This window comes from Lactuca serriola, chromosome 5, assembly GCF_051521515.1.
Source record: "Lactuca serriola cultivar US96UC23 chromosome 5, Lser_US96UC23_V15, whole genome shotgun sequence".
Classification (NCBI taxonomy): Eukaryota; Viridiplantae; Streptophyta; class Magnoliopsida; order Asterales; family Asteraceae; genus Lactuca; species Lactuca serriola.
In genome coordinates this window covers 153,736,594-153,747,783 of record NC_136412.1, presented here as the reverse complement: position 1 = coordinate 153,747,783, position 11,190 = coordinate 153,736,594, and the positions used below count along the sequence as shown (strand labels likewise).

General features: G+C 48.3%; 1 long non-coding RNA gene across 1 annotated transcript; it reads right to left on the bottom strand.

Annotated features, from left to right (window-relative positions):
* Positions 1–837: 837 nt before the first annotated feature.
* On the bottom strand, positions 838–2,857 carry LOC145051291 (uncharacterized). The gene is made up of 3 exons (XR_013683510.1): positions 2,498–2,857; positions 1,612–1,677; positions 838–975 (listed from the first exon to the last, which is right to left on the bottom strand). It is a non-coding gene; the product is annotated as an uncharacterized LOC145051291 (long non-coding RNA).
* Between the last annotated feature and the right edge of the window lie 8,333 nt (positions 2,858–11,190).

Genomic DNA, 11,190 nt, shown 5'->3' with positions numbered 1-11,190 from the left:
TATTTTTTTCGTTCACATTAGAACATTGAATTTGTTTGGCCTGTTCAAAATAGGGTAATATGAGCGGTAATTAGCGGTAACATTACCCTATTATGAACAGGAACAGGTCAAACAAGTTTACTGGTCAATTCTGTACGAAAAAAACATGGTTACCTAAATTTGGATAAAAACCAAAGTTATTTACCTATTTTGGTAATATTGTGTTCTTTATGTTAAGTGCAAGTAATCATAAGATCCATTGATGTGATATGAAATTGGGTTGTCCGGTGTTATGTATGAGGGGATGGTTAAGTCTTGAGCCACCCGGTTTAGCCCAACTAGTAAGGGGTTAGGTTGTATACGCTTAAGGGGCTAGGTTGTGTGTGTTTGAAAGACCGAGCAACACAGATTAGCCCATGACTATTATTGGGACTAAAATGGATTAGACCAAGCCTAAACTAATTGTTCATTGACTGTCGGAGTCTAATCCGAGGGCACACATTCCCTAAGACGGTTCTTGTCAAGTATTACCAAAAACAGGTAAGAAACTTTGGTTTTTGTCCGTATTTGGGTAACCATGTTTTTTTCATATACATTTGGTCAATAAACTTGTTTGACATGTTCATAATAGGGTAATATTACCGTAATTACTGGTCATGTTACCCTATTTTGAACAGGTCAAACAAGTTCAATAGTCAAACGTGAACGAAAAAAAAACATTTTTACCTAAATGTGGACAAAGACAAAAGTTTGTTTGAAACGACCCAAAAATACGACCCAAAAATTTTCATTTTTCAATATAATCAAAACCATAATATGAGTATCATAATCATAAAAACATACGCGATGTATCCCAATCATAATAAAATACTGTGCGGAAAACTGTATCATACTACATCAATTCCAAAACAACTAAAACCATCCCCAGGATAAAAGCTAAGCTGTGGTGTGTGCGATGCTGTCACCCCGAGCTCTTCCCTTTGCTTGCGGAAGTACCTGAAACCAGAACTGAAACTGTAAGCACGAAGCTTAGTGAGCTCCCCCAAAATACCACATACCATACAATAACATTTAACACATATTGGGCCTTGCCCACTGCATCGGGCCGAAGCCCGAAAACTGCATCGGACCGAAGTCCGGAACTGACTGGGACCTTGTCCCCTGCATCGGACCAAAGTCCGGAACTAACTGCATCGGACCGAAGTCCGGAACTAACTGCATCGGACCGAAGTCCGGAACTAACTGGGACCTTGTCCCCTGCATCGGACCGAAGTCCGGAACTAACTGGGACCTTGTCCTCTGCATCGGACCGGAGTCCGGAACTAACTGCATCGGACCGAAGTCCGGAACTAACTGGGACCTTGTCCTCTGCATCGGACCGGAGTCCGGAACTAACTGACTGAACATATCATAGCATATCAACTAGCATGAACACATATACTGCATACTGCATCGAGCCGTAGCCCGGAACACATAACACGTAACACATAAAACATAGCACATAAATCCTGCCTGAGCCACGAAGGCATCAAACATACTAGCTGCTACATCAGACCGAAGTCCGGAAACTACTGCTAATTGGACGGGCCGGCATTGTGGCCTTAGACCCGTCCCTACTTGAAGGAAACTCACCTCGTAAGCTGGCTGCTGAGTGTGTGGCTCGGAAAGCTAACGGCTGCTGCTCCTGAATCTCCTCGGCTACAAGTCCATAAGCACACTCAATCAAATACTAAACACTGCACTTGGGGTAAAATGACTCTTTTACCCTTGGTCAAAGTCAACTCTCTTTGGGCTGACTCGCCGAGTTGGGCCACCCAACTCGCCGAGTCCTACTCTCACTTCTCAGTTCTACACGCTGCTACTCGTCGAGTGTGGCATCGACTCGACGAGTACCCTCTTGATCTAAGAACTCAGACAATCTTCATCCGACTCGCCGAGCCGTATGAACAAACTCGACGAGTTGTTCATGATCCTAATGAGATTGCCCTGGACTCGCCGAGTTGTATGAACAACTCGCCGAGTCCCTCCATCACTGAGTCTACTCTCAACTCGCCGAGTCCACTCTCTAACTCACTGGATTCACTCGACACTGACCAAAATGAAGGAATCGGGGACTCGCGACCCAACTCGCCGAGTCGTTCTTCCTGACTCGCCGAGTTGCCGCCATGCAACTGGTTTTTACTCGATTTTGTTTGAATCCAACACATACAATTGATAGATCTGAGTCCAATAAGCTGATTTACCACGTAAAGTTTCCAACTTTACGTGTACAACCTCAAGAGAAAGGGAAATAAGGCTAAAAGATGCACAAAATGGGGAGATCTATGATTAATATGCAAAGTAACTCCAAAAAGACAGTAGATCTGGGCTCTACAACACCCCATCACTCAGATCTAAAGATATCTCGACTTATTAAGGCATACATGCACACATAAGGCTTGGAACAAGCATCAACTGGCTCTTAGGAGAGCCCTAGTGGAAGTTTAAAGCATATAACAAGAGGGAACTCCGAAAATACCTCAAATAAATCAGACTCGCCCTTGGATCTTTGCACTCCAACTCTTCTCCTTGCTTCTTTCTTCTTCTCCTTCTTCACACCTTCACAAAATGGCACCAAAAACACTTATAAGCTCTCAAGGGAGGATTAGGGTTTTCTCACTGCGTTCACAGGGTGAGGGAGGCGAGAATGGGGTTATAAGGTGGTTTAAATAGTGGGCAACCCGGGGATTTAGGGTTTCACCCAGACGGATGGACTCGCCGAGTCCAGGATATGGACTCGCCGAGTCCCCGGCTCACGCGTGCTCACAGTCGCGACCCTACTCGGCGAGTCAGGCTATGAACTCGCCGAGTCCCTCTTGCAAAACTTACAACAATTACCAATGAACTAAGATACCGGGAACGGGTCGTTACATTGTTACCTTTCTAGGTCATTAACCCTTTTACTTTCTTGTGGCATTCCTCTTTTAACTCCGTCCACTGTGATATTCAACTTTTGTCCCCTGTTGTGTTACTTTCTGCATAAAGACACAAATACCCCTGTAAAAGGCCAACACTTGGTATTAGAGCAAAGCCTGGTGTATGCCAAAGTACCAACCACGTAAAGAAATGACAGGAAACAATGGAAATGGTGAGAAGGAAGGCTTGATTACTCTCCACTCTCTGATGCTGTCAAAAAGTAACTACTCTACTTGGGCTATCAAGATGAGGGTCTTCATGCAAGCCCAGGGAGTGTGGGATGCAGTGGAACCCAGGATATCAAACACTGTGGTAGAAGTGAAGAAGGATAAGATGAAACTTGCAGCCATCTACCAAGGTGTAACGTCCCAAAATTCAAGACTAAAAATTTCTTTTAATAAAACATTACTTAAAGTAAAATCATCAATTCCAAACATAATCAGAGTATTAATTTCCAAAATACATATTCGTCATCAGAGTAAAACATTCCTAGGCTGTCTAGTCTATGGTGTGTGTCATGCGATCACCCCGAGCTCTTCCCTCCGCTACCTGAAGTACCTAAAACCAAAACTGAAAACCGTAAGCATGAAGCTTAGTGAGTTCCCCACCCTAACACATACCATTCATAACCACATACTGCACATACTGGGTCACACCCGCTATCCTGGGCCTCGCCCCTACCTCGGGCCTCACCTGCTACAACGGCCCCACTTGCCTCAGACTTCGTCCTCGAAGTCTGGTACGACTGGATCTGCAAATAACTCTGGGTAGTGCTCTCTCATCTCCTCCTCAGCCTCCCACGTCCACTCAGACCCCTTCCGGTGCTGCCACTGCACCTTCACTAACTGAATTACCTTGTTCCTCAAGGTCTTGGTCTTCCGGTCCAGAATTGCGACCGGTCTCTCAATATAATTCAGGCTACTATCAACCTGAATATCCTCTAGGGGGACGACTGCTGACTCATCCACCAGACACTTTCTTAACTGAGACACATGGAAAGTGTTGTGGATCTGACTAAGCTCCTCAGGAAGATCTAACCGATAAGCAACCCGACCCACCCGGGCCAAAACCCTGAAAGGACCAATAAATCTGGGGCCCAACTTGCCCCTCTTCCGGAACCTGATGACACCCTTCCAAGGCGAGACTTTCAGAAGGACCATATCCCCCACCTGGAACTCCAAATCCGAACGCCTCCTATCGGCGTAGCTCTTTTGCCGACTCTGAGCAGTCTGCAGTCTACTACGGACCTGCTGGATCAACTCAGTCGTCTTGAGCACCACCTCTGTGCTCCCAATGACTCGCTGACCGACCTCGCCCCAACAAATCGGAGTCCTACACTTCCTCCCATACAACATCTCAAAGGGAGGTCGATCAATGCTCGCATGATAACTGTTGTTATACGAGAATTCCGCTAACGGAAGATACGTATCCCAACTGCCACCGAAATCTAGGACACATGCCCTAAGCATGTCCTCGAGAGTCTGAATCGTCCTCTCGCTCTGCCCGTCTGTCTGAGGGTGGAAAGCGGTGCTGAAATGGAGACGAGTACCCATCTCGTCGTGGAACCGCTTCCAAAATCTGGATGTGAAACGGACATCTCGGTCGGACACCACTGATACCGGCACTCCATGACGTGCCACAATCTCACGCACATAGATATCGGCTAACTTCTCCGCCGATATACTCTCCTGGATCGGGATAAAATGGGCACTCTTCGTCAACCGATCCACTACTACCCATATCGAGTCCACTCCTCGTGCGGTCCGGGGAAGCTTGGTGACAAAATCCATGGTAATGTCCTCCCATTTCCACACGGGAATGTCTAACGGCTGCATCCTGCCGTGAGGTCTCTGGTGCTCCGCCTTGACCTTCCGGCAGGTCAGGCATCTCTCGACGTACCAGGCGACGTCCCGCTTCATGCAGGGCCACCAATAATCAGGTCGAAGATCTCGATACATCTTTGTCGCTCCTGGGTGGATAGAAAATCGAGACTTATGAGCCTCGTCCATCAATACCTGCCGTACCCCACCCCAGTACGGTACCCATACCCTACCATGAAGCGTCAACAAACCCCGACTGTCGTAATCAAATGAAGCTACTCGGCCTACTATCCTCTCACACTTCTGCCTCTCCTCCTTGAGGCCCTCCATCTGAGCCTCCTTGATCCGCTCCAACAGTGGAGTGATCACTGTCATCCTCATACACAGATCCCTGATAGGGGCCGCCGACACCTTGCGGCTTAGGGCGTCGGCCACCACATTGGCCTTCCCTGGATGATAAAGGATCTCACAGTCATAGTCCTTCAGCACGTCCAACCACCTCCTCTGCCTCATGTTCAAACTCGGCTGATCCATAAGATATCTCAAACTCTTGTGATCCGTGTATATAGTACAACGGAACCCAAAAAGGTAATGCCTCCAAATCTTGAGGGCAAACACAACTGCCCCCAGCTCCAAATCATGGGTAGGATAATTAGCCTCGTGAGGCTTCAACTGTCTCGAGGCATAAGCTATCACATGGCCTCGCTGCATCAGAACTGCTCCCAACCCTGTGATCGAGGCATCACAATAGACTACAAAGTCCTCTACTCCCTCTGGCAAGGTAAGGATCGGAGCCTCGCACAATCTCTGCCTGAGGGTCTCGAATGCTGTCTGCTGCTCTGGACCCCAACGAAATACCACTGACTTCTTGGTCAGTCGGGTGAGCGGCACTGCTATCTTGGAGAAATCCTGAATAAATCTCCGATAATACCCTGCCAACCCTAGGAAGCTCCGAATCTCAGATGGAGACTTCGGGACCTCCCACTGCATCACGGCCTCTATCTTGGCCGGATCCACCAGAATACCCTTCTGGTTGACGAGGTGACCAAGGAACTGCACCTCGCGCAACCAGAACTCACATTTGGAGAACTTTGCGAAAAGTCTCTCCCTCCTCAAAACCTCTAGCACCTCCCGCAGGTGCTCCTCGTGCTGCTCCTGCGTCTTGGAATATACCAAGATGTCATCTATGAACACTATCACTGACCGATCCAGCATCGGTCTACACACGCGGTTCATGAGATCCATGAACGCGGCTGGAGCATTGGTGAGCCCAAATGGCATCACCACAAACTCGTAATGACCATACCTGGTCCTGAAAGCAGTCTTCTGTACATCCTCATCTCTAACCCGCATCTGATGATATCCGGAGCGTAGATCGATCTTGGAGAACCAAGACGCTCCCTGAAGCTGATCAAACAAATCATCTATCCTCGGGAGTGGGTAACGGTTCTTCACCGTTACCTTATTCAACTCCTGATAATCAATACACATACGATGCGACCCATCCTTCTTTCTCACAAACAGGATCGGCGCTCCCCAAGGCGAACTGCTCGGCCGAATGAAACCCTTGTCTAACAGCTCCTGCAGCTGTGTAGACAACTCCTGCATCTCAGGGGGAGCTAGTCGATACGGTGCCTTGGCTATCGGAGCCGCACCAGGAATGAGGTCGATCCTGAACTCAACCTGTCTCTCAGGAGGTATCCCCGGCAAATCCTCGGGAAACACGTCCGGGTAGTCTCGAACAATAGGAACATCATCCACTGTCGACTTGCCCTTCTCCCGGGCATCCAGAACGTAAGCTACGAAACCGGCGCAACCCTGCTGAACATAGCGCCTCGCCCTTGCGGCAGAACAAAAGGTCGGTCCTCGTTGTGGCCTCTCGCCCTGAATCACCAACTCTCCCCTACTGGGAGTGCGAACCCTCACTAGCTGAAGCTCACAATCAATCACCGCCCCATTGGGGCTTAGCCAATCCATACCCACAATAACCTTATTCCCTCGCAGGGGAATAGGTACCAGATCCACTGAAAACTGCTCATCAAATAACTGAAGAGAACACCCTCTGTGCACTCTGCCGACCCTCACGGTCCTATCATCCGCTATCTCAACCTCTAATGGACAATCCAGCTCCCCTGGAGCTCTACTGAACCTCTTGCTAAGCGCAAGAGATACGAACGATCGGGTAGCCCCCGAATCGAATAATACCAAAGCAGAAATGCCATTCACAGAGAACGACCCTGAATAAAACATACAATCATAAGCAACATTTAATCAATAATAATAATAAGGAGATAAAAGGGAAGATACATACCCGTCACCACATCAGGAGTCGCTCGCGCCTCCTCTGCTGTCATCTGAAACGCCCTACTCTTCGCCACTGGCGCATCAGCTCGGCCCTGCCGGCCATCTGTAATCCTCAAGGTAGCAGGGGCAGGTGCAACCACCTTCCCCGCTACAGCTAAACTCGGACACTGGGACCTTTTATGTCCCCTCTGATTGCACTGAAAGCAAATCAGATCTGATGCTGCGACGGCAGTAGCAGGGGCCGTACAGTCCCTACTCAAATGCCCAATCCGACCGCACTTGTAGCAGCCGGAACTCCCTGCCTTGCACGCTCCCTCGTGCAATCTCCCACACTTGCCACATCGACCGTGGCTCTACTGACTCCTAGATCTGTGATCCGAAACCTTGGGCTTTTTGCCCGAACCGCCTCCGGTTTCCTCTTCTTCTCCATCTCGAGATCGATCTCCCTCTCCCGAGCCCTAGCAATCATATCTTCCAGCGTTTTACAGCTGGACCGGCTCACAAACTGGCGGATATCGCTCCGCAACATCTCATGATAACGGGCCTTCTTCATTTCCTCATCAGCTACATACTGAGGAATGAGAAGAGCCCTCTCCCTGAACTTGGCGGTGATCTCCGCCACTGTCTCTGTAGTCTGGGTGAGGTCCTGAAACTCCCTAGCTAGCTGTTACACCTCAATGACCGGTGCAAACTCCACCCTGAACCTGGTAGAGAAATCAGCCCAGGTCATGGCGTCCAATGCTGCATCATCCCCAATGGCATGTCCGACCTCCTCCCACCAATCCCGTGCCCTGTCCTTCAGAAGACAGGACGCCAATCTGACCTTGTCCCCCTCGGGACATCTGCTAGTACGGAAAGCGTTGGCCACATCCGCCAAACATCTGGTGCTTGCTATGGGGTCTCGCGCCCCATGATAGTCCGGAGCTCCACATGCCCTGAACTCCCTGAAAGTAAGGGTGCGCGTCCCCATCATGGCCGCCACCTCGGCACGGAAGGTGCCCAATCTCTCATCCATTAGCTCTAGAATCCCCTCCTTGATCGAACCGAAGATCACAGGAGTCTGCTCTATAATGATGCGCGTAATCTCCGAAGAAAGAAACTCTCGGGCCTGCTCATCCATGCGCTCATCCCCCGAACCTGAACCTGATCCCTCCCCGGCACCTCCGCTGCCGGCTGCTGGTCTCGAACGCAGAACCACCATTCTGAAACACATCACAACTACATCAGAAAACAGAAATATCTTGAGGGATCATTGATACTACAACTAGCTTCCTGGTCTTGTCTCAGCCTTTCTTGATTTGAGTACGGATCCTCTGCTTCCAGTAGTACGGGCCCATACTACCTTCCACATCTATCCGTACTTTCTTCAAGAACTGCCCTGACTCCACCAAGTCACTTCTACTACTACTGATCTCTGCTACTCTCATCCTAGGCTTGCCCCAGGGAAACCTCAAACTCAACTCCACTAGTCCTCAGCTGCTGCAGGTCTCCTTATAATGCTAATTAACCATCACCCGAACACCATCACATGTGACGAAGATCAGATAATCCTTCAAGTAAAAGACCCGTCCCTATAACGGTTGAACTCAAACAAGAGCTGCGCAATAGGGCCAGTTCCAGCACTCTGGGATTATTCAACCCTGATCACATGTGGTGTAACGTGTTCACCTAATGGCTAACTTCCATCACTCAGAACTCCCACAAAGCACGAAGCAAGCAGCATTCGGAATAAGGAAACATACTCAGGCAAAACTATTCTCAAAACGAGGAACTGATCTAGCATACATCGCTAAGCTCATACTATCAGGCATAACCTAAACGGGCTATCCTACTGATGTCTACTCAATACTAACATGCAATACTCATAAAGATGTAACACATAAAGCAGGCACATAAGGCATCCTCCTAGATCCTTAGTCTTATACTAGCATGCTGTTCTACTGAAACTGAAACTGAACAACTAACTTGTATGGGTAATTTGGGAGTACTTACTTGAGCTCGGCTGATCGCATGCACCACACCCTTATCTTTTTAAAAATTCCTTTCTTCCTAAGTGCTTTCAAAATTCTTTTAGAAAACATTTTCCTTTAAAAAAAATCTTTTTATTTCCCCTTAGTTTGAGTTCAGATACACCCGAAAGTGTATCCGAATCCCTCAAACCAGGGCTCTGATACCAACTTGAAACGACCCAAAAATACGACCCAAAAATTTTCATTTTTCAATATAATCAAAACCATAATATGAGTATCATAATCATAAAAACATACGCGATGTATCCCAATCATAATAAAATACTGTGCGGAAAACTGTATCATACTACATCAATTCTAAAACAACTAAAACCATCCCCAGGATAAAAGCTAAGCTGTGGTGTGTGCGATGCTGTCACCCCGAGCTCTTCCCTTTGCTTGCGGAAGTACCTGAAACCAGAACTGAAACTGTAAGCACGAAGCTTAGTGAGCTCCCCCAAAATACCACATACCATACAATAACATTTAACACATATTGGGCCTTGCCCACTGCATCGGGCCGAAGCCTGGAAACTGCATCGGACCGATGTCCGGAACTGACTGGGACCTTGTCCCCTGCATCGGACCAAAGTCCGGAACTAACTGCATCGGACCGAAGTCTGGAACTAACTGCATCGGACCGAAGTCCGGAACTAACTGGGACCTTGTCCCCTGCATCGGACCGAAGTCCGGAACTAACTGCATCGGACCGAAGTCCGGAACTAACTGGGACCTTGTCCTCTGCATCGGATCGGAGTCCGGAACTAACTGCATCGGACCGAAGTCCGGAACTAACTGGGACCTTGTCCTCTGCATCGGACCGGAGTCCGGAACTAACTGACTGAACATATCATAGCATATCAACTAGCATGAACACATATACTGCATACTGCATCGAGCCGTAGCCCGGAACACATAACACGTAACACATAAAACATAGCACATAAATCCTGCCTGAGCCACGAAGGCATCAAACATACTAGCTGCTACATCAGACCGAAGTCCGGAAACTACTGCTAATTGGACGGGCCGGCATTGTGGCCTTAGACCCGTCCCTACTTGAAGGAAACTCACCTCGTAAGCTGGCTGCTGAGTGTGTGGCTCGGAAAGCTAACGGCTGCTGCTCCTGAATCTCCTCGGCTACAAGTCCATAAGCACACTCAATCAAATACTAAACACTGCACTTGGGGTAAAATGACTCTTTTACCCTTGGTCAAAGTCAATTCTCTTTGGGCTGACTCGCCGAGTTGGGCCACCCAACTCGCCGAGTCCTACTCTCACTTCTCAGTTCTACACGCTGCTACTCGTCGAGTGTGGCATCGACTCGACGAGTACCCTCTTGATCCAAGAACTCAGACAATCTTCATCCGACTCGCCGAGCCGTATGAACAAACTCGACGAGTTGTTCATGATCCTAAGGAGATTGCCCTGGACTCGCCGAGTTGTATGAACAACTCGCCGAGTCCCTCCATCACTGAGTCTACTCTCAACTCGCCGAGTCCACTCTCTAACTCACTGGATTCACTCGACACTGACCAAAATGAAGGAATCGGGGACTCGCGACCCAACTCGCCGAGTCGTTCTTCCCGACTCGCCGAGTTGCCGCCATGCAACTGGTTTTTACTCGATTTTGTTTGAATCCAACACATACAATTGATAGATCTGAGTCCAATAAGCAGATTTACCACGTAAAGTTTCCAACTTTACGTGTACAACCTCAAGAGAAAGGGAAATAAGGCTAAAAGATGCACAAAATGGGGAGATCTATGATTAATATGCAAAGTAACTCCAAAAAGACAGTAGATCTGGGCTCTACAACACCCCATCACTCAGATCTAAAGATATCTCGACTTATTAAGGCATACATGCACACATAAGGCTTGGAACAAGCATCAACTGGCTCTTAGGAGAGCCCTAGTGGAAGTTTAAAGCATATAACAAGAGGGAACTCCGAAAATACCTCAAATAAATCAGACTCGCCCTTGGATCTTTGCACTCCAACTCTTCTCCTTGCTTCTTTCTTCTTCTCCATCTTCACACCTTCACAAAATGGCACCAAAAACACTTATAAGCTCTCAAGGGAGGATTAGGGTTTTCTCACTGCGTTCACAGGGTGAGGGAGG